The sequence below is a fragment of the Schistocerca cancellata genome, chromosome 2, assembly GCF_023864275.1.
Source record: "Schistocerca cancellata isolate TAMUIC-IGC-003103 chromosome 2, iqSchCanc2.1, whole genome shotgun sequence".
Classification (NCBI taxonomy): Eukaryota; Metazoa; Arthropoda; class Insecta; order Orthoptera; family Acrididae; genus Schistocerca; species Schistocerca cancellata.
Window position 1 is genome coordinate 992,055,756 of NC_064627.1, and position 20,825 is coordinate 992,076,580.

The window sequence follows — 20,825 nt, forward strand, 5'->3', positions numbered from 1 at the left end:
GTGTCCTACCAATCGATGCCTTCTTATATCTAGGTTGTGCCACAAATTTCTTTTCTCGCCGATTTTATTCAGTACCTTCTCATCTAATCTTCAGCATTCTTCTATAGCAACACATTGCAAAAGCTTCTATTATCTTCTTATCTAAACTGTTTATCGACCATGTTTCACTTCCATACGATGGCTACACTCCGTACAAATACTTTCAGAGAAAACTTCGTAACACTTAAATCTACATTCGACGTTAACAAATTTCTTTTCTTCAGAAATGCTTTTCTTGCCATTGCCAGTCTACATTTTGTATCCCCTCTATTTCGGCTATCATCAGTTATTTTACTGCCCAAACAGCAAAACTTCTCTGCTACTTTATGTGCCTCGTTTCCTAATCTGATTCCCTCACCATCATCTGACGTAATTCGACTAGATTCCATTATATTTGTTTTTTGTTGTTGTTGATGTTCGTCTTATATTAGTCTTTCAAGATACTGTCCAATCCATTCAACTGCTCTTCCAAGTCCTTTGCTGTCTTTGACCGAATTACAGTGTCATCGGCAAGTCTCAAAAAGTTTTTATTTCTTCTCCCTGAGCTTTAATTCCTTCTCCAACTTTTTCCTTTGTTTCTTTTACTGCTGCTTGCTCAATGTACAGGTTGAATAACATCGGGAATAGGATAAAACCCTGTCTCACTCCCTACTCAATCACTGCTTTTTTTCATGTCTGTTGACTCTTATAACTGGCGTCTTGTTTCTGTACAAGTTATAAATAGCCTTTCGCTCATGATTTAAACTAGGAAAACTGCACCAATTACATATGTTTTGATGCTTAGCACAACGCGTTTCGAGAATTTTTCTCATTTTCAAGTGCATTTGTGCATTTGTTTACTTGAATATTTTTCTGCCTCACTTGCGTCTTTTTGCGGTTGCAGTCTAACCGCAAAACGACGCAAGAGAGGCAGAAAATCATATGTGCGAACATCACCAAACATATTCATGTAAACAAATGCACAAATGCACTTGAAATTGAGAATTAATTCTCGAAACGCGTTGTGCTAGGCATTAAAACATGAGTAACTGGTGCAGTTTTCATTATTTAAATCATGAATGACTCAACTGCAGACTTTCCTGAAACATCTAACATGATGAACGAAATTAAGCCTTTTGCTCCCTATATTTTACCCCTGCTACCTTCAGAATTTCAAATAGCGTATTCCAGTCAAAATTAAAAGCTTTCTCCAATTTTACAAATTCTGTAAGTGTAGATTAAACTTTCTTTAACCTACCTTATAAGGTAAGTCATGGTCAGTATTGCCTCGTGTGTTTCTGTATTTCTTCGGAACCCAAACGGATCTTCCCCGAAGTCGCCTTCTATTAGTTCTTCCCCTCTTCTGTAAATAATTCGTGCCAGTATTTTGCATTCGTCACTTATTAAACTGATAGTTCGATAATATCCACACTTGTCATCCACTGGTTTCGTTGAAATTGGAACTGCCGTATTCTGCTTGATGTCTGATAGTATTTCGTCTGTCTCGTCTGTCTTGCAGATCAGGTGCCTCGATAACTCTGAAGGAACATCGTCCGTCCCAGTCGTCTTGTTTCGATTCTCTGAAATTCTTCTCGAAGTTATCTGCCACTTCATCTTCATCTTATTCCTCTGTTCTTTCCTTAATACTGTCTTCAAGTTCATTGCCCTTCTTTACTGACTTGCCATCGGACCTCTTGATGTACATAATATAGATATTTAGCTTTCCCTTAGTTATACATGCCTCTACAGTCTTGCATTTGTCATCTAACCATTCCTGCCTCGCCATTTTGGACTCCCTAACTCTCATTTTCAGACGTCTGTATTCTATTTTTGTTTGCTTCATTTGCTGCATTTTTATATTTTCTCCTTAATTTGGAGCTACATATTGGCAAATATAAGATGCTGCTTACAACAAAGAGAAAGGAATCGGCTGTGTCCGATTGCAGGATTAGTGGTGAACTTCTGGAACACGTCACAGCGTACAGATGTTTGGTGGGCGGGGTAGATTAGAGAGGGGGAGGGGGGGAGGATGGTAATACTAAGGAATGAATACGTGAAACCAGTAGTAAGGAAGGTAAATGAAAGACTTAATTTTGTTGGAAGGATTGTACTTAAGAGGGCGCCTCCGCAAAGTAATATCAAACAAGACGATAGTGCGTTGAATTCTAGAGTACTGCTCCAGCGGTTGGAGTTCTCAACGATAGCAAAGATCGAACGAATTAAAAGCAGCGACGCTAGTAGGTTCGTAAACATGTCGTTGTAGCCCGTACGAAAGTCTAACAGAGCTATTCGTTGGACTTACATGGGAATCACGGGAAGAAAGAACACGTTGCTCTCGTTAAACTTTGGTTGTTAAATTTAGAGAACCTGTATTTGAAAAAGACAATTTCGCTTCTATCTTCGCAAATCTCGCTTAGAGGTCATTGGAATAAGATGAGAGATCACATACCGAGGCGTATTTATTTTATACTGCTCAGCAAGCGATTATAATTGGACAGAAAATAGCTAATATTGGTACGAGCTACGCTCCGCCAAACACTGGAAGGTTCCAGACGCTGCTATTACATCTATGTAAGCGGAAACACCTGCCAGTCCCGGCAGTGAGCGATCTGAACTCCTGATGATGACAGCGAGGACAGCTATCGAAAAACTCGAGTGTTTTATTCGGAATGACGTGGCTTTTAAATTGAGGTTTTATTGTAGCATGCCACAGCGAAAGGCTCCAAGGGTACAATTTACAGTGGGTTGTGGACTATGTATATGTACACTGCCGGCGCAAAACGTTTCGAGATTGAATTTATTCCTGGCTTACAAGGACGCCAGCACAGTAACCAGGGTGTCAGCCAGAGGTAACAGTTGTGTGGAAGGGAGGAAGAAGTGTCTGATGTGCCATCACTCATAGTAAACGTTACTCCAGTCTCAGAGATAAACACTTCAGCTTCTTAGACTACTGGCCATTAAAACTGCTACACCACGACGATGACGTGCTACAGACGCGAAATTTAACCGACAGGAAGAAGATGCTGTGATATGCAAATGATTAGCTTTTCAGAGCATTCACTGAAGGTTGGCGCCGGTGGCGACACCTGCAACGTGCTGGCATGAGGAAAGTTTCCAACCGATTTCTCATACACAAACAGCAGTTGACCGGCGTTGCCTGGTGAAACGTTGTTGTGATGCGTACCATCATGTTTCCGACTTTGATAAAGGGCGGATTGTAGCCTACCGCGATTGCCGTTTATCGTATCGCGACATTGCTGCTCGCGTTGGTCGAATTCCAATGACTGTTAGCAGAATATGGAATCGGTGGGTTCAGGAGGGGAATACGGAACGCTGTGCCGAATCCCAACGGCCTCGTATCACTAGCATTCGAGATGACAGGCATCTTATCCGCATGGCTGTAACGGATCGTGCAGCCACATCTCGATTCCCGAGTCAATAGATGGGGACTTTTGCAAGACAACAAACATCTGCACGAACAGTTCGACGACATTTGCAGCAGCATGGACTATCAGCTCGGAGACCATGGCTGCAATTACCCCTGACGCTGCATCACAGACAGGAACGCCTGCGATGGTGTACTCAACGACGAACCTGGGTGCACGAATGGCAAAACGTCATTTTTTCGGGTGAATCCAGGTTCTGTTTACAGCATCATGATGGTCGCATCCTTGTTGGGCGACATCGCGGAGAACGCACATTGGAAGCGTGTATTCGTCATCGCCATCACCCGGCATGATGGTATGGGGTTGAACAGTGGACGTTACATTTAAGATGTGTTACGACCCGTGGCTGTACCCTTCATTCGAGCCCTGCGAAACCCTAAGTTTTAGCAGGATAACGCACGACCGTATGTTGCAGGCCGTGTACGGGCCTTTCTGGATAAACAAAATGTTGGACTGCTGCCCTGGCCAGCACATTCTACAGATCTCTCACCAATTCAAAACGTCTGGTCAATGGTGGCCGAGCAACTGGCTCGTCACAATACGCCAGTCTCTACTCTGCGTGGGCAGCTGTACCTGTACACGCCATCCCATCTCTGTTTGACTCAATGCCCAGGCGTATCAAGGCCGTCATTACGGCCAGAGGTGGTTGTTCTGGATACTGATTTCTCAGGATCTATGCACCCAAATTGAGTGAAAATGTAATCACATGTCAGTTCTAGTATAACATATTTGTCCAATGAATACGCGTTTATCATCTGCATTTCTTTTTGGTGTAGCAATTTTAATGGCCAGTAGTATAATTGTAGAGCTGAGCTTGTTAATATCTAACTTTGTTCAACAGACATGTGGCTTAGAGAGTTTGAGACTCGACTGCTCTCAGTCTCTGCCTCCCTTCCCTTACCATGCTGCGTGCGCTTGCGCCCCCTCCACTTCCCCTCTTCCACGAAGGCCGGTGCGCTGCACTTGCTAGCAGGTGTCGAGATAAGTCTCTGCCGCTTCTGTGCTGGCTTTTACCATGGAAGTGAACAGTCTCGCGGTTTGTGTTCATAGTCATTCTTGTGAGATTTTAGTGCCGCCAACATGAGTGAGCGAGGAACTGAACACCTTATAGAATTTTTTATTAAAAACGCCCTTTTCTACATTAACATACAGTACGAAAAAAAGTGCGAATTGAAGGACAAACGACCTACTCCTATACTCACTGTAGTTTTAAGTGAAGCCAAACAAAAACTCGCTTTTCAGACCGCCTGGTACGAAAAGTATACTTGGCTGACTGCGAATGCAGTTAATAACAGATTATATTGTTATATATGTTTTCTGTTTGGTGGTGAAAAGGAATGGTGCAATGAGGGCATTTGTACAATAAAGAACTTTGACCGGAAAGCACCAAAGCATCAGATATCAAAACGTCACATGCAGAACAGAGAATTATTTCAGTTATTGGGCAAAAGTAGAAATGAGCACGCCCTTTCTGAAGCCGCTCGTCTGACAGCAATAAAATACAACGAACAAGTTGCATACAACAGGAGAGTATTGGCTTGTATTATTCAGGCAATTGTAATTCTTTGTAAACAAGAACTAGCCTTTTGCGGGCATTGAGAGGATGAATCCTCCAGCTACAAAGATAACTATCTGGAATTGCTGGATTTACTAGTTCAAGGAGAGCAGTTAATCAAAGACCATCTGTTATCATCTTCAACCTTTAAAGGAACATCTCCAGACATACAGAATGATGTAATAGAAATGATAACTCTGGTACTTAATGAGAAAATAAGATCTGAAATTCAGAACTGCAATCTCATTTCGATTCAAGCTGATGAAATATTAGGCGTGTCATCGTCATGCAAGAGTCCAATGAGTATAATATTCAGATACTGTATTGCAGACAAAATTGACGAAAGATTCGTTGGATATTACGATGTTTCTGGAGATAAAACTGCTGAAGGTTTGTCAAACATTATTCATGCAGTATTGAAAGAATGGAATGTGGAAAGACAAGTGGTTAGTCAAACATATGATGGCGCTTCCGTAATGGCGGGCAGAGAAAAAGAGGATTACAACAATTGGTGAAGCAGTTCTGTCCCTATGCGCTGTTTATTCATTGTTACGCGCACCAACTGATTTTGGTACTGTTACATGCCTCCAAAATCATACGACAAGTACGCATGTTTGTATGTGATTTTACTGCATTCCATTCGTTTTTCAGCAAATCATCAAAATAAACTGTATTGCTAAGAGAAAGGATTTAAACTGCCACATGCAAGAAACACTCACTGGAACTTTTATTCCAGGGCAGTTTGAGCAATATCTAGTCATTTCTCAGAGCTATATAGTGTTTTTAATTATACAATTGATGATATAGACTCTCAGTGGGACCCAGAATCTTTGAGCTGTGCTGTGAGAATGAAACGACGGATGGATGATCCTACGTTTGTCTACTTGTTTTGTTTCTACCGAGGCTGCTTTGTTTATGTTGTTCAATTCTTTTATGTTCTTCAGTCAAAATCTGTCAGTATAACTGCTTGCCACGACGAAATAAGAACTGTTTTCAGAAACTTACGGCAATTAAGAACGGAAACATTCGTTGATGAATGCATTAAATGCAGTTTGTGTTTGAATGGCAACTTATCATTCTGTGACAGTCAAAAGACATCTCTCAGGGCACTAACTTACGAGATACTGGATTTGCAAATTGTTCAGATGGAAAGAAGGTTTCAAGAGTTTCCCCAAATTCATTTTGTGAACTTTTGAACGAAAAGTGTTTCCCGAACTATTAAAAAGAATTTCCAATGTTGAAACTGCTTCTACTGTATTATTAGAACAGTACCCATTTTTCAAACAAGAACAACTTGAAAATGCACTGTGTAACATATTCGCTGATGTGAAAAAACATTTATCTCCAAGAATACTCTTAAAGTACATTGCAAACAATGATTTATGAAGAAACAACGAAGTTCCTGCGTTTGGTTTTGACCCTACCTGCAACTACAGCAGGCAATGAACGTAGCATGATTACTGTTAAACGAGTGAATAATTATTTAAAGAATTGAATGTGCAACTCGCGGTTGTCATGTTTGAGCACGTTAGCAATAGAAAAGGCACTACTTGGAGAGCTATCCAGTGATCAGATCTTTGTAGACCGAGTTATAGACTCATTCGTGGAAAGAAAAGAAAGGCGCATTGCACTTGTATACAAGAAAATATAAGTGCTTCTTCTCTTGCTGCCGGAGTTCTACAAATTTGTCATAATTTCTTGTACAAGTTAGTTATGATTATTATTATTATTATTATTATTTGTGGCGGCGGTAGTGGTGGTAGTAGTAGTAGTAGTAGTTGTTGTTTTATATGATGCATTTTGTTTCATTTGTTTAAATTATTGTTTATTGTACTATTTTGTCTACCTATAACAAATGTAGTCTCCCCAACCTTTACAACGCTACGCCACTGGTATCCCATGACTTTTTTCACCTCAGTATATGTCAGGTCTTGCGTAACTACCTTTACCAGATGTCAAGTAATGCAGTGAGATTACTGTGAGTTCTCTGGTTCAGGAACTAGTAATGAAAAAAACAGTGAATGATAGTTTCTATTGTTTAGTGGTATTCACATGAACTGAAACTATGAGGTTTTAAAATGACGACTGTCTCGAGGACGGTCCTAAGGCCTTTGACGTTCCGTCGGTGGCGATGTTATTAGAGACTGGGTGTAGATTCGGACTGGGTAGGAGTTTCACACAAATGATGGCTGATGACGCCTAGATGAAACGGAGACGCAGTATTTAATACCGCATCTGGCGATCCAGATTTAGGTTTCCGTGATTTGCTGAAATCACTTCAGGGGAATATTGAGATGGTTCGTTTGAAAAGGATACTGACGACTACATCCTTTCGCAACACGTTCCTGGACTCTGGCTCGTTGTCGACAGGATGTTATGTCATCCGGCCGGGTGGCCGAACGGTTCTAGGCGCGTCAGTGGAACCGGCGACCGCTATGTTCGCAGGTTCGAATCCTGCCTCGGGCATAGATGTGTGTGATGTCCTTACGTTAGTTAGGTTTACGTAGTTCTAAGTTCTAGGGGACTAATGACCTTAGAAGTTAAGTCCCATAGTGCTCAGAGCCATTTGATGTTATGTCCTATCTTTTTTCCTCCTCTCGTATTTCTTAGGCGACTATAAGCTAAGATGCAGTGCTCGGTTTCGCATTGCACTCGTCCGTATATTGGAAACAGACCGTTAATGATGCGAAAGACGACAGTGACGGCTGTAACACGCCACAGTCCAGCAGGTGCCTACCTAGGCTGTCGGCACTGGAGCGCAGCCCCGAAACCCCGTGCATGAGGAGGGCCCCCCGGCGCCCTGAAGAAAGAACAAAAAAAAAGGAAAAATTAAAACGGAAGAAACAGTAACCAGTCAGTCAACTGAAGTCATTCCCTATATTAACACGATCAAATCAGGTTTGGGAAGTCATCTAGAAGTAAGTATATGACAATCATTCAGTCTAATTTAGCTAGCAGACAATGCTGTTTTCAGTGCGTCTATGTACTCGTAAACGAAATGAGACGTAACACGCCGAGTCAGAGAACGTCGCAATTGTTATACGTAACTAAATTTCAATTGGTTTAAACTTACTGACACATTCGATGAAGATAATCTTCGCGCACAGTACTGAGAATTACGCGGAATAGAGACCATAAACGAGACTATCGGAACAGCTACACCCATCAGCCACAGCTCCCTTGAGTCCTCTCATAGCGAACGATCAATACTTGTGCCATATTAAGGGGTTCGGTACACAATGGCGCAAGAGGTCATGTGCAAATGACACTGCTGCAAACTGCGTATCACATAAATTAAACACGGATTTCAGTGATGACCATACTGCCAGGCCTATTCGGCCCAGTGTCATTTGATCGCCAAATTTGGCTGCGAGAAGAATCAATATATTAGCAACTCGAATTCGAGCGACCTCTACCTATTCAGTTCTAGGGAGGCGAGAAGCTAAGAGAATCTGGACGCAATGAATTAAGACTGAGTATACGACTGCACTGACACAAAGACGCAAGCTGACCTACAATTTCATTTCAAATCGTTTTTCATTCTATTTATAAGATACCTATTATGTAAAAGGTAAATTAATTTTCTGATAAAACATAGCTGAGTGTTAGAAATTTGTCTATAACTGTCAGTGGATATAAAACTGTACTGTTTCTTATGATATGCGAAAGGAAAACACGTATTCCAAGACACCACGGCGACACACTCGACTTCTCGAGCACTGTGTGTACAACCGAATAGAGTGATACCTAGACACGGAAACTTCGTAGAAGAATATATCGTAGTACTCCGATTTTCCGGTAATTAGAATATTTATAATTTTATTTATAAATTGATCGCTTCCATTAACCATGGACCTTGTCGTCGGTGTGCCTGAGCGATACAGATAGCCGTATCGTAGGTGCAACAACGACGGAGGGGTATATGTTGAGAGGCTAGACAGACGTGTGGTTCCTCAAGGGGGGCAGCAGCCTTTTCAGTAGTTACAGGGGCAATAGTCTGGGTCAACCAAAATGGCCATGCTGTGCTGGTACTGCGAACGGCTGAAAGCAAGGGGAAACTACAGCCGCAATTTTTCCAGAGGGCATGCAGTTCTACTGTCTGGTTAAATGATGATGGAATGCTCTTGGATAAAATATTCTGGAGGTAAAATTATCCCCAATTCGGATCTCCGGGCGGGAAATACTCAGGAGGACATCGTTACCAGGAGAAAGAAAACTGGCGTTCTACGGATCGGAGCGTGGAATGTCAGATCCCTTAACCGGGTAGGTCGGTTAGAAAATTTAAACAGAAATGGATAGGTTAAAGTTAGATATAGTGGGAATTAGTGAAGTTCGGTGGGCAGGAGGTGCAAGACTTCTGGTCTGGTGAATACAGGGTTCTTGTTGTTGTGGTCTTCAGTCCTAAGACTGGTTTGATGCAGCTCTCCATGCTACTCTATCCTGTGCAAGCTTCTTCATCTCCCAGTACCTACTGCAACCTACATTCTTCTGAATCTGTTTCGTGTGTTCATCTCTTGGTCTCCCTCTACGATTTTTACCCTCCGCCGGCGGCGGTGGTCTAACGGTTCTAGGCGCTCAGTCCGGAACCGCGCGACTGCTACGGTCGCAGGTTCGAATCCTGCCTCGGGCATGGATGTGTGTGATGTCCTTAGGTTAGTTAGGTTTAAGTAGTTCTAAGTTCTAGGGGACTGATGACCACAGATGTTAAGTCCGATAGTGCTCAGAGCCATTTGAACCATTTTTTTACCCTCCACGCTGCCCTACAATATTAAATTGGTGATCCCTTGATGTCTCAGAACATGTCCTACCAATCGATCCCTTCTTCTAGTCAAGCTGTGCCACAAACTTCTCTTCTCCCCAATACTATTCAATACCTCCTCATTAGTTATGTGATCTACCCTTCTAATGTTCAGCATTCTTCTGTAGCACCACATTTCGAAAGCTTCTATTCTCTTCTTGTACAAACTAGTTATCGTCCATGTTTCACTTCCATACATGGCTACGCTCCATACAAATACTTTCAGAAACGACTTCCTCACACTTAAATCTATACTCGATGTTAACAGACGTCTCTTCTTCAGAAACGCTTTCCTTGCCATTGCCAGTCTAGATTTGATATCCTCTCTACATCGACCATCATCAGTTATTTTGCTCCCCAAATAGCAAAACTCCTTTACTACTTTAAGTGTCTCATTTCATAATCTAATTCCCTCAGCATCACCCGACTTAATTCGACTACATTCCATTATCCTCGTTTTGCTTTTGTTGATGTTCATCTTAAATCCTCCATTCAAGACACTATCCATTCCGTTCAACTGCTTTTCCAAGTCCTTTGCTGTCTCCGACAGAATTACAATGTCATCGGCGAACCTTAAAGTTTTTATATCTTCTCCGTGCATTTTAATACCTACTCCAAGTTTTTCTTTTGTTTCCTTTACTGCTTGCTCAATATACAGATTGAACAACATCGGGGATAGGCTACAACCCTGTCTCACTCCCTTCCCAACCACTGCTTCCCTTTCATGCCCCTCGACTCTTATAACTGCCATCTGGTTTCTGTACAAATTGCACATAGCCTTTCGCTCCCTGTATTTTACCCCTGCCACCTTCAGAATTTGAAAAAGAATATTCCAGTCAACATTGCCAAAAGCTTTCTCTATGACTACAAATGCTAGAAATGCAGGTTTGCCTTTCCTTAATCTAGCTTCTAAGATAAGTCGTAGAGTCAGTATTGCCTCACGTGTTCCAATATTTCTACGGAACCCAAACTGATCTTCCCCGAGGTCGGCTTCTACCAGTTTTTCCATTCGCTTGTAGAGAATTAGTATTTTGCATCCGTGACTTATTAAACTAACAGTTCGGTCATTTTCACATATGTCAGCACCTGCTTTCTTTGGGATTGGAATTATTATATTCTTCTTGAAGTCTGAGGGTATTTCGCCTGTCTCATACACCTTACTCACCAGATGGCAGAGTTTTGTCAGGACTGGCTCTCCCAAGGCTGTCAGTAGTTCTAATGTAATGTTGTCTACTCCCGGGGCCTTGTTTCGGCTCAGGTCTCTCAGTGCTCTGTCAAACTCTTCACGCACTATCGTATCTCCCATTTCATCTTCATCTACATCCTCTTCCATTTCCATAACACTGTGTTCAAGTACATCGCCCTTGTATAGACCCTCTATATACTCCTTCCACCTTTCTGCTTTCCCTTCGTTGCTTAGAACTGGGTTTCCATCTGAGCTCTTGATATTCATACAAGTGGTTCTTTTTTCTCCAAAGGTCTCTTTAATTTTCCTGTAGGCAGTATCTATCTTACCACTAGTGAGAAAAGTCTCCACATTCTTACATTTGTCCTCTAGCCAATCCTGCTTAGCCATTTTGCACTTTTTTGTCGATCTCAATTTCGAGACGTTTATTTTCCTTTTTGCCTGCTTCATTTACTGCATTTTTATATTTTCTCCTTTCATCAATTAAATTCAATATTTCTTCTGTTACCCAAGGATTTCTACTAGCCCTCGTCTTTTTACCTACTAGATCTTCTGCTGCCTTCACTACTTCATCTCTCAAAGCTACCCATTCTTCTTCTACTGTATTTCTTTCCCCCATTCCTGTCAATTGTTGCCTTATGCTCTCCCTGAAACTCTGTAAAACCTCTGGTTTAGTCAGTTTATCCAGGTCCCATCTCCTTAAATTCCCACTTTTTGCAGTTTCTTCAGTTTTAATCTACAGTTCATAACCAATAGATTGTGGTCAGAGTCCACATCTGCCCCTGGAAATGTCTTACAATTTAAAACCTGGTTCCTAAATCTCCGTCTTACCATTATATAATCTATCTGAAACGTGTCAGTATCTCCAGTCTCCTTCCATGTATACAACCTTCTTTTATGATTCTTGATCCAAGTGTTAGCTATGATTAAATTGTGCTCTGTGCAGAATTCTATCAGGCGGCTTCCTCTTTCATTTCTTACCCCCAATCCATATTCACCTACTACGTTTCCTTCTCTCCCTTTTTGCCGGCCGGTGTGGCCGTGCGGTTAAAGGCGCTTCAGTCTGGAACCGCGTGAACGCTACGGTCGCAGGTTCGAATCCTGCCTCGGGCCATGGATGTGTGTGATGTCCTTAGGTTAGTTAGGTTTAATTAGTTCTAAGTTCTAGGCGACTGATGACCTCAGAAGTTAAGTCGCATAGTGTTCAGAGCCATTTGAACCATTTCTCTCCCTTTTCCTACTACCGAATTCCAGTCACCCATGACTATTAAATTTTCGTCTCCTTTCTCTATCTGAATAATTTCTTATATTTCATCATACATTTCTTCAACTTCTTCATCATCTGCAGAGCTAGTTGGCATATAAACTTGTACTACTGTAGTAGGTGTGGGCTTCGTGTCTATCTTGGCCACAATAATGCGTTTACTATGCTGTTTGTAGTAGCTTACCCGCACTCCTATTTTTCTATTCATTAAGAAACCGACTCCTGCATTACCCCTATTTGATTTTGTATTTCTAACCCTGTAGTCACCTGACCAAAAGTCGTGTTCCTCCTGCCACCGAACTTCACTAATTCCCACTATATCTAACTTTAACCTATCCATTTCCCTTTTTAAATTTTCTAACCTACCTGCCCGATTAAGGGATCTGACATTCCACACTCCGATCCGTAGAACGCCAGTTTTCTTTCTCCTGATAACGACATCCTCTCGAGTAGTCCCCGCCCGGAGATCCAAATGGGGGACTATTTTACCTCCGGAATGTTTTACCCAAGAGGATGCCATCATCATTTAACCATACAGTAAAGCTGCATGCTCTCGGGAAAAATTACAGCCGTAGTTTCCCCTTGCTTTCAGCCGTTCGCAGTACCAGCACAGCAAGGTCGTTTTGGTTAGTGTTACAAGGCCAGATCAGTCAATCATCCAGACTGTTGCCCCTGCAACTACTGAAAAGCCTGGTGCCCCTCTTCAGGAACCACACGTTTGTCTGGCCTCTCAACAGATACCCCTCCGTTGTGGTTGCACCTACGGTACGGCTATCTGTGTTGCTGAGGCACGCAAGCCTCCCCACCAACGGCAAAGTCAATGGTTCTTGTGGGGGGGGGGGGGGGGGAATACAGGGTTATAAATACAAAATCAAATAGGGGTAATGCAGGCGTAGGTTTAATAACGAATAAAAAGAATAGGAGTTCGGGTAAGCTACTACGAACAGCATAGTGAACGCATTATTGTGGCCAAGATAGATACGAAGCCCACGCCTACCTCAATAGTACAAGTACTATCTCCGCAGATGACAAAGAGATTGAACAAATGTATGATCAGATAAAGGAAATTATTCAGATAGTGAAGGGAGACGAAAATTTAATAGTCATGGGTGACTGGAATACGATAGTAGGAAAAGGAAGAGAAGGAAAAGTAGTAGGTGAATATGGAATGGGGGTAAGAAATGAAAGAGGAAGCCGGCTGCTAGAATTTTGCACAGAGAATAACTTAATCAAAGTTGAATCATGAAAGAAGGTTGTATATGTGGAAGAGGCCTGAAGGCACGATTCTATAATGGTAAGACAGAGGATAGGAATTAAAGTTCAGATATACTGATGGCATTGCAATTTTGTTAGACAGCAAAGGACTTGAAGAGCAGTTGTTCGGACTGGACAGTATCTTAGTATCTTCAAAGGAGGATATAAGATGAACATCAACAAATGGTGCAAATGGCTCTGAGCACTATGGGACTTAACATCTATGGTCATCAGTCCCCTAGAACTTTGAACTACTTAAACCTAACTAACCTAAGGACAGCACACAACACCCAGCCATCACGAGGCAGAGAAAATCCCTGACCCCGCCGGGAATCGAACCCGGGAACCCGGACGTGGGAAGCGAGAACGCTACCGCACGACCACGAGATGCGGGCGAACATCAACAAAAGCAAAACGAGGATAATGGAATGTAGTCGAATTAAATCAGGTAATGCTGAGGGAATTAGATTAGGAAATGAGACACTTAAAGCAGTAAATGAGTTTTGCTATTTGGGAAGAAAAATAACTGACGATAGTCGAAGTAGGGAGGCAATAATATTTAGACTGGCAATGGCAAGAAAAGCGTTTGTGAAGAAAAGTAATTTGTTAACATCGAGTATAGATTTAAGTATGAGGAAGTCGTTTCTGAAAGCATTTGTATGGAGTTTAGCCATGTATGGAAGTGAAACATGGACGATAAACAGTTCAGACGAGAAGAGAATAGAAGCTTTCGAAATGTGGTGCTTCTAAAGAATGTTGAAGCTGAGATGGGTAGATCACGTAACTAATGAGGTACTGAATAGAACTGGGAAGAAGAGAAATTTGTGGTGCATCGTGACGAAAGAAGGGATCGGTTGATAGGACACATTTTGAGGCATTGCGGCGGGGTGGGGTCGGTCGTGTGCATTCTCTCTTCCACTTGTCGATTGTCCGCTTACCTCCATATGCTTCTTTCCGACGTCCCTTCACGCTGTAGGAGCAGATACGTGCTAGGCAGTGTAAAGCAGCGTTGATGAAACCACCACTTAATACTTACCACACAGAGGCCGCGTAACTCCAGTTAAAAGTCAGTTCCTGAAAGTTCATATTTAAGAAATCGAGCGTTCAGAGGATGCAGTCTACTTGCAGAATGCATTTAATATTAGATTGAATCTGCTTTTTATTCATATGGAAATACATGAAATGGCTATCAAGTCCGTAATTAATACGGTAATGCTCTATCATTCAAAGTTCACTGTCTTTACGACATAGTTTCACTCGAAAAGCAGCCAGAATTTTTGCAAGTCCGACCCAACTAATTTTCACGTTCTACCAGGTACCAACCAAAAACTATTCGCGAGTTAAACATTCGGTCGTTTCAGTGGTCTTCTTGGAAAGAAGTGCTCGCCAAAGTATTCCGTAAAGAGCATGAAACATGCCACGCGGAATTGTTACTACGACCAGACAGTTCACACGCTCATAACTTTCAAACTATTTAATTTAGAAAGGCCAAACTTTCATGAAAATGTTCGTAACTCCAGTCGCTACAGTCACGAGGTATTCGAACAGCAGTTAACTCACTATTTCTTCATTTTTCAGAGTATTTTTACGGAGCTATCTAACATGGTGTTATCCTTAGGCCGGTTAGCAAGCGACTATCTCGAACTATTCTACTCACTGCCCACTCCATTATGTTTGCGCAGGAACAGCTTAATTCTGATTGGCTGTTGATCTAAACGACTAATCAGAATTTTCCTTCCAGATCATTCTCGTGGCAAAACTTGCCGTATACAATCAATAAGCTGATAGTAATTAACGTCATTAAAACTTCAATTTCTAGTATACTGTTTAATCTAAATAAGCGAAGTACGACTTATTCTCCAAATTGATAAATAAACTTATTCCGTCTCTAACTTTGATTCTGACTGCTGTTATAGAAAAGCAAGCACACAATGACATACGTCACCTGAATCATCGTTGCACTATAACTTTCCGACGGTCTATTTGTACAAGGTCTTATGAAAAATGACATATTAAGTTTTGACGTATGTCCCACATACTCACTCTCAGTCATTCTGACGCACTCACAGAACAAAATATAACCAAATAATAATTTTGACCGATTTTTATATTTAATGCATAGTGACTAAAGTGTTAAAAAAGAAAATTCTAATTAATTGATTTTTATGCACTGGTGACTTTGTAATGGCTTCAAATGATAATGAAAGTCAATCTGTATTTATTCCTGACGTGGTTTTAAAAAACAAGCTTCGGTTTTAGAACTTTTTAGGTAATTTTCTCCATCTCCGGAACTATTATAAATAAAAATCTGAAATTTTGACAGCATCATTCCATTAATAACAAAAGGCTGTGTACCAAATTTGAACAAAATCGGACAATAACTAATATGGGTTATTTAGATTCGTGGAGGGTATGAATCCTCGCATTGACTGACCGTTACGCTACGCAGTTCTTACTGCAGGCAGCGTCAGCTGCGCTCTGAATAAAGGGGAAAAAAAAACGTAGCCATCCTGCATCCACCGTACCAAACAGCTGAGTGCCTTACTGCAACGAATGTCATCTCGTAATAACTTGCAACGTTACAGCATCAACGGATCACAAATTTAGCACTGAAAGGAAGCCAGAGGAGTAAAAGTCGTAGAGGGAGACGGAGAGATGAATACAGTTAGGAGATTCAGAGGGAGGTAGGTTACAGTAGTTATTCGGAGGTGAAGAGGCTTGCACAGGATAGAGTAGCATGGAGAGCTGTATCAAATCAGTCTCCGGACTGAAGACAACAACAACAACAACATACAACTAATGCTCTCCCAACACAAACTGCCTCAGACAAACCTTGATAAACAGTCCAGATGAATGATTTGAAAAATCAAATTATCCGATCGTCATGTTCATTAAAGCGTGAGAATGTGTTATTGTAACAAACCTGTTACTACGGGTTATTCCTTATTATTGGGAATGGAAATACTTATTGCTTATGAAATTAACGTGAGAAGAGTAGGGTCGCCACCGACTCTAACCGTACAACTAATCAAAGATTTGGTCGAGTCGGAAAATAAATTAATTTGATCACAGACCAAAACTCAAAAAAATGCATACGTTGTGAGTCGCTCATAGGGGATATGATGTAATTAATAGTGTTCCCCGTGCACCGTTACGACAATCAAACATTTAAAATAAAATAGCACATGCAAGAACACTGTGCAGAAGATCAGCTCCCAGCAACACACCTGAAAATAAGACTTAATCTAAAGCATTTGTTATAAAATACAAGGGGAGACTAATCACTGGACCTGTGCATAAGGAAATGCATTGGATGTGCTAACGGGAAAGCTACGAGGTGAGTGGCTTAGGTGCAAAAACGTAATCTCGGAAAACAAGAGAAAATTGTAGATAAAATCATTTATTCCTAAGATAAGGGTGTGAGGCATGTACACGATTCCTGATAACACGTGGTTTGTGGAGACACAATTTCTAGGTATAGTGCCAAATTCCAACAATATCACATCACACAATCATGTTAACATTATCGAAAACAAACATGCGATCGGACAGTTAGTGATGCCGGTAGCCCAACAACTATAATGTTCTACCACGTGGTTGGCTCCCCACGGACGAAAGACACATAAAGCAAGGAAAATTTACGAGAAGGCAAAGCTCTAAATATTTAGAAAGGTGAAAGCTTATGCAGGCACAGCTGAAGGCAAACAGACATTCATACAGAAGCGAATGCTCACTTCTTATCGACACCTTTGTATGGCGCTCTTCCGGTGGATCCAAGTCTGCTACAGAAATTTGCTAAAAGAAAAATCTGCCAAAGTTTTGCATTCCTTGCTGCGACAAGGCAAAGCAATCTTCCAGATTTGAAAAGCGAGACCAAAAGCTAACAGCTCTCCCCTCGCCAAGTAACAGCGCGCCACGCGGTCAGTCTAACTCACCCTTCTTCGACTGGAGCACAGCTGTGGACGCTTCCCGTACCGGCGGCAGACTGCTTCCCGCTTCTCCAGCGTCTTCCACTCTCCGCGTGGCTCGGAAAACCCAAAGATGCCATTTCCGACACCAACCTAACGCAGGTGGATTTCTCACAAGTAGCGAAAACCTCTTTGCCGACTTGACCACTACGAGAGTTGGCTATTCTGTACCACTGCTGCTGAATCTGTACGACTATCGCAGACTTTCTGCAGCAGACTACGCCACCGTATAGCAACGTCACACACAACCACATTCATTCAATCACACCACAATGATAATTATGGGAAAAGAGAAACAAGGAAGGAAACAGAAATGGTAATGAAAATGGGCTACCGGACTAATGAAAGGTGGCTACAGGACCCTTTCATTATGTTTACACAGAAAGGTGCGGTTTTTTGGACGCCGCGGGTTGGTTGAACTCAAACGTTTGTTGGTGGCTTACCTCCTGACTGCTATCGTTAGCCCGTGTTTTTACTGCGTTTCGCGTTTTTCGTAAGATTTTGCTGACTGTGGACGGACACATCCATGTAGCTCGCCAGTAGCCTCGCCTCAGACTGATGCTAAGCAACGGCGTTGGCCCCAGTATTGTTGGATCTGCGTCAAGTCGCGATACGCTTTTTATCCTAAGAGGCATATGCAGAAAATAATATCTACCCATTTAAGGCCACTACTCAGCGGTAATAGCAGGCGACTAACTAGGATGAATTGGTCGGGGTAATGCTCCCGGCGATGATGTGTCTCTGGAACGTAGAACATAGGAATAAATGAGGAAAAATTAAAATAGGAAGGAGCAGCGAAAAACTAGTAAAACCAGATTAGTTAAGAGAATTCTTTAACTACACTCCCGGAAATGGAAAAAAGAACACATTGACACCGGTGTGTCAGACCCACCATACTTGCTCCGGACATTGCAAGAGGGCTGTACAAGCAATGATCACACGCACGGCACAGCGGACACACCAGGAACCGCGGTGTTGGCCGTCGAATGGCGCTAGCTGCGCAGCATTTGTGCACCGCCGCCGTCAGTGTCAGCCAGTTTGCCGTGGCATACGGAGCTCCATCGCAGTCTTTAACACTGGTAGCATGCCGCGACAGCGTGGACGTGAACCGTATGTGCAGTTGACGGACTTTGAGCGAGGGCGTATAGTGGGCATGCGGGAGGCCGGGTGGACGTACCGCCGAATTGCTCAACACGTGGGGCGTGAGGACTCCACAGTACATCGATGTTGTCGCCAGTGGTCGGTGGAAGGTGCACGTGCCCGTCGACCTGGGACCGGACCGCAGCGACGCACGGATGCACGCCAAGACCGTAGGATCCTACGCAGTGCCGTAGGGGACCGCACCGCCACTTCCCAGCAAATTAGGGACACTGTTGCTCCTGGGGTATCGGCGAGGACCATTCGCAACCGTCTCCATGAAGCTGGGCTACGGTCCCGCACACCGTTAGGCCGTCTTCCGCTCACGCCCCAACATCGCGCAGCCCGCCTCCAGTGGTGTCGCGACAGGCGTGAATGGAGGGACGAATGGAGACGTGTCGTCTTCAGGGATGAGAGTCGCTTCTGCCTTGGTGCCAATGATGGTCGTATGCGTGTTTGGCGCCGTGCAGGTGAGCGCCACAATCAGGACTGCATACGACCGAGGCACACAGGGCCAACACCCGGCATCATGGTGTGGGGAGCGATCTCCTACACTGGCCGTACACCACTGGTGATCGTCGAGGGAACACTGAATAGTGCACGGTACATCCAAACCGTCATCGAACCCATCGTTCTACCATTCCTAGACCGGCTAGGGAACTTGCTGTTCCAACAGGACAATGCACGTCCGCATGTATCCCGTGCCACCCAACGTGCTCTAGAAGGTGTAAGTCAACTACCCTGGCCAGCAAGATCTCCGGATCTGTCCCCCATTGAGCATGTTTGGGACTGGATGAAGCGTCGTCTCACGCGGTCTGCACGTCCAGCACGAACGCTGGTCCAACTGAGGCGCCAGGTGGAAATGGCATGGCAAGCCGTTCCACAGGACTACCTCCAGCATCTCTACGATCGTCTCCATGGGAGAATAGCAGCCTGCATTGCTGCGAAAGGTGGATATACACTTTACTAGTGCCGACATTGTGCATGCTCTGTTGCCTGTGTCTATGTGCCTGTGGTTCTGTCAGTGTGATCATGTGATGTATCTGACCTCAGGAATGTGTCAATAAAGTTTCCCCTTCCTGGGACAATGAATTCACGGTGTTCTTATTTCAATTTCCAGTAGTGTATGTTAAAATAATAGAAGACTGTTTTGTAAATCTTTCTGATATAAAGATATCCATATCGTTTAGCTCCTTTACCCAGTCGAAGATCAATTTGCATTGGGATACGTACATTAGTTCACTGAATATGTAGAACGAAAGAGACTGGACGTGAGCAACTGTTTCTGTCAAGTCTGTGACGGAGCATCTGTCATGAATGGCGTCTACAATGCTGTGCAAAAAGAATAAAACTACAACATAAATTTAGTCCTTAAAGGCACCGTAGAGACTAACAGCTTAATCAAGAAACAGCCCCGTATTTCAAAATAGTTGATAATATCTACAGTTTTTTGGTCACAGCCTGCTGCGGTGGTACAGATCAAAAATTTGTTCAGTGAGTCCTTTCAAGGCAACACAAAAGACACCAAATGTAAGTCATTAGGTATGGCAGATAAGAAACCATAGTCTCTACATTTCTTAAGACTATGAAAAATGTAATCTGTAAGAGTAAGGAACGTAACAAAAGGAGTGTTGGTCTTAAAATCATGGTCTTATCCTTTTCAGATTCAGTATAAACCACTTGAAAGAACTGATACAGCACTTAAGACCAGGGACGTTCCAGCTGCATATGACGTCTTGGGAACTGAGCTGTCAGAAATAATGACGTAAGATTTGGGTTTACCATCCCGTCCACATCGAGGTCATTACAAGAGGATTACACGAAACACAGACTCTGGGAGGGCAAGGATGGGCAAAGAATTCGGCTGGAAATCGTAGAACACATATAGCTGGGTGGATGGGGATTTGAATGTCTCATCACTGCGACATACCACTCGGTTGCTACCAGAAATAGCAATCGTCAGGCTACTTGGCGGAACTTTCAACATCTGTGAAACAATGGGCTACTGAGCGTAAATTGTCTAACAAACGAATTAATGCAGTAGAGAAGCATTTCGATGATCTTAGCGAGGAGAGAGGCTAACAGAGCTCGCACCTGGACTTAAGTAACACTTTTTTACGCAGCGACTGACGATATTTACTCAAAACTAAATATCTGGTTTCCAGGAATGATATGTGTCATAGATACATACATAGCAGG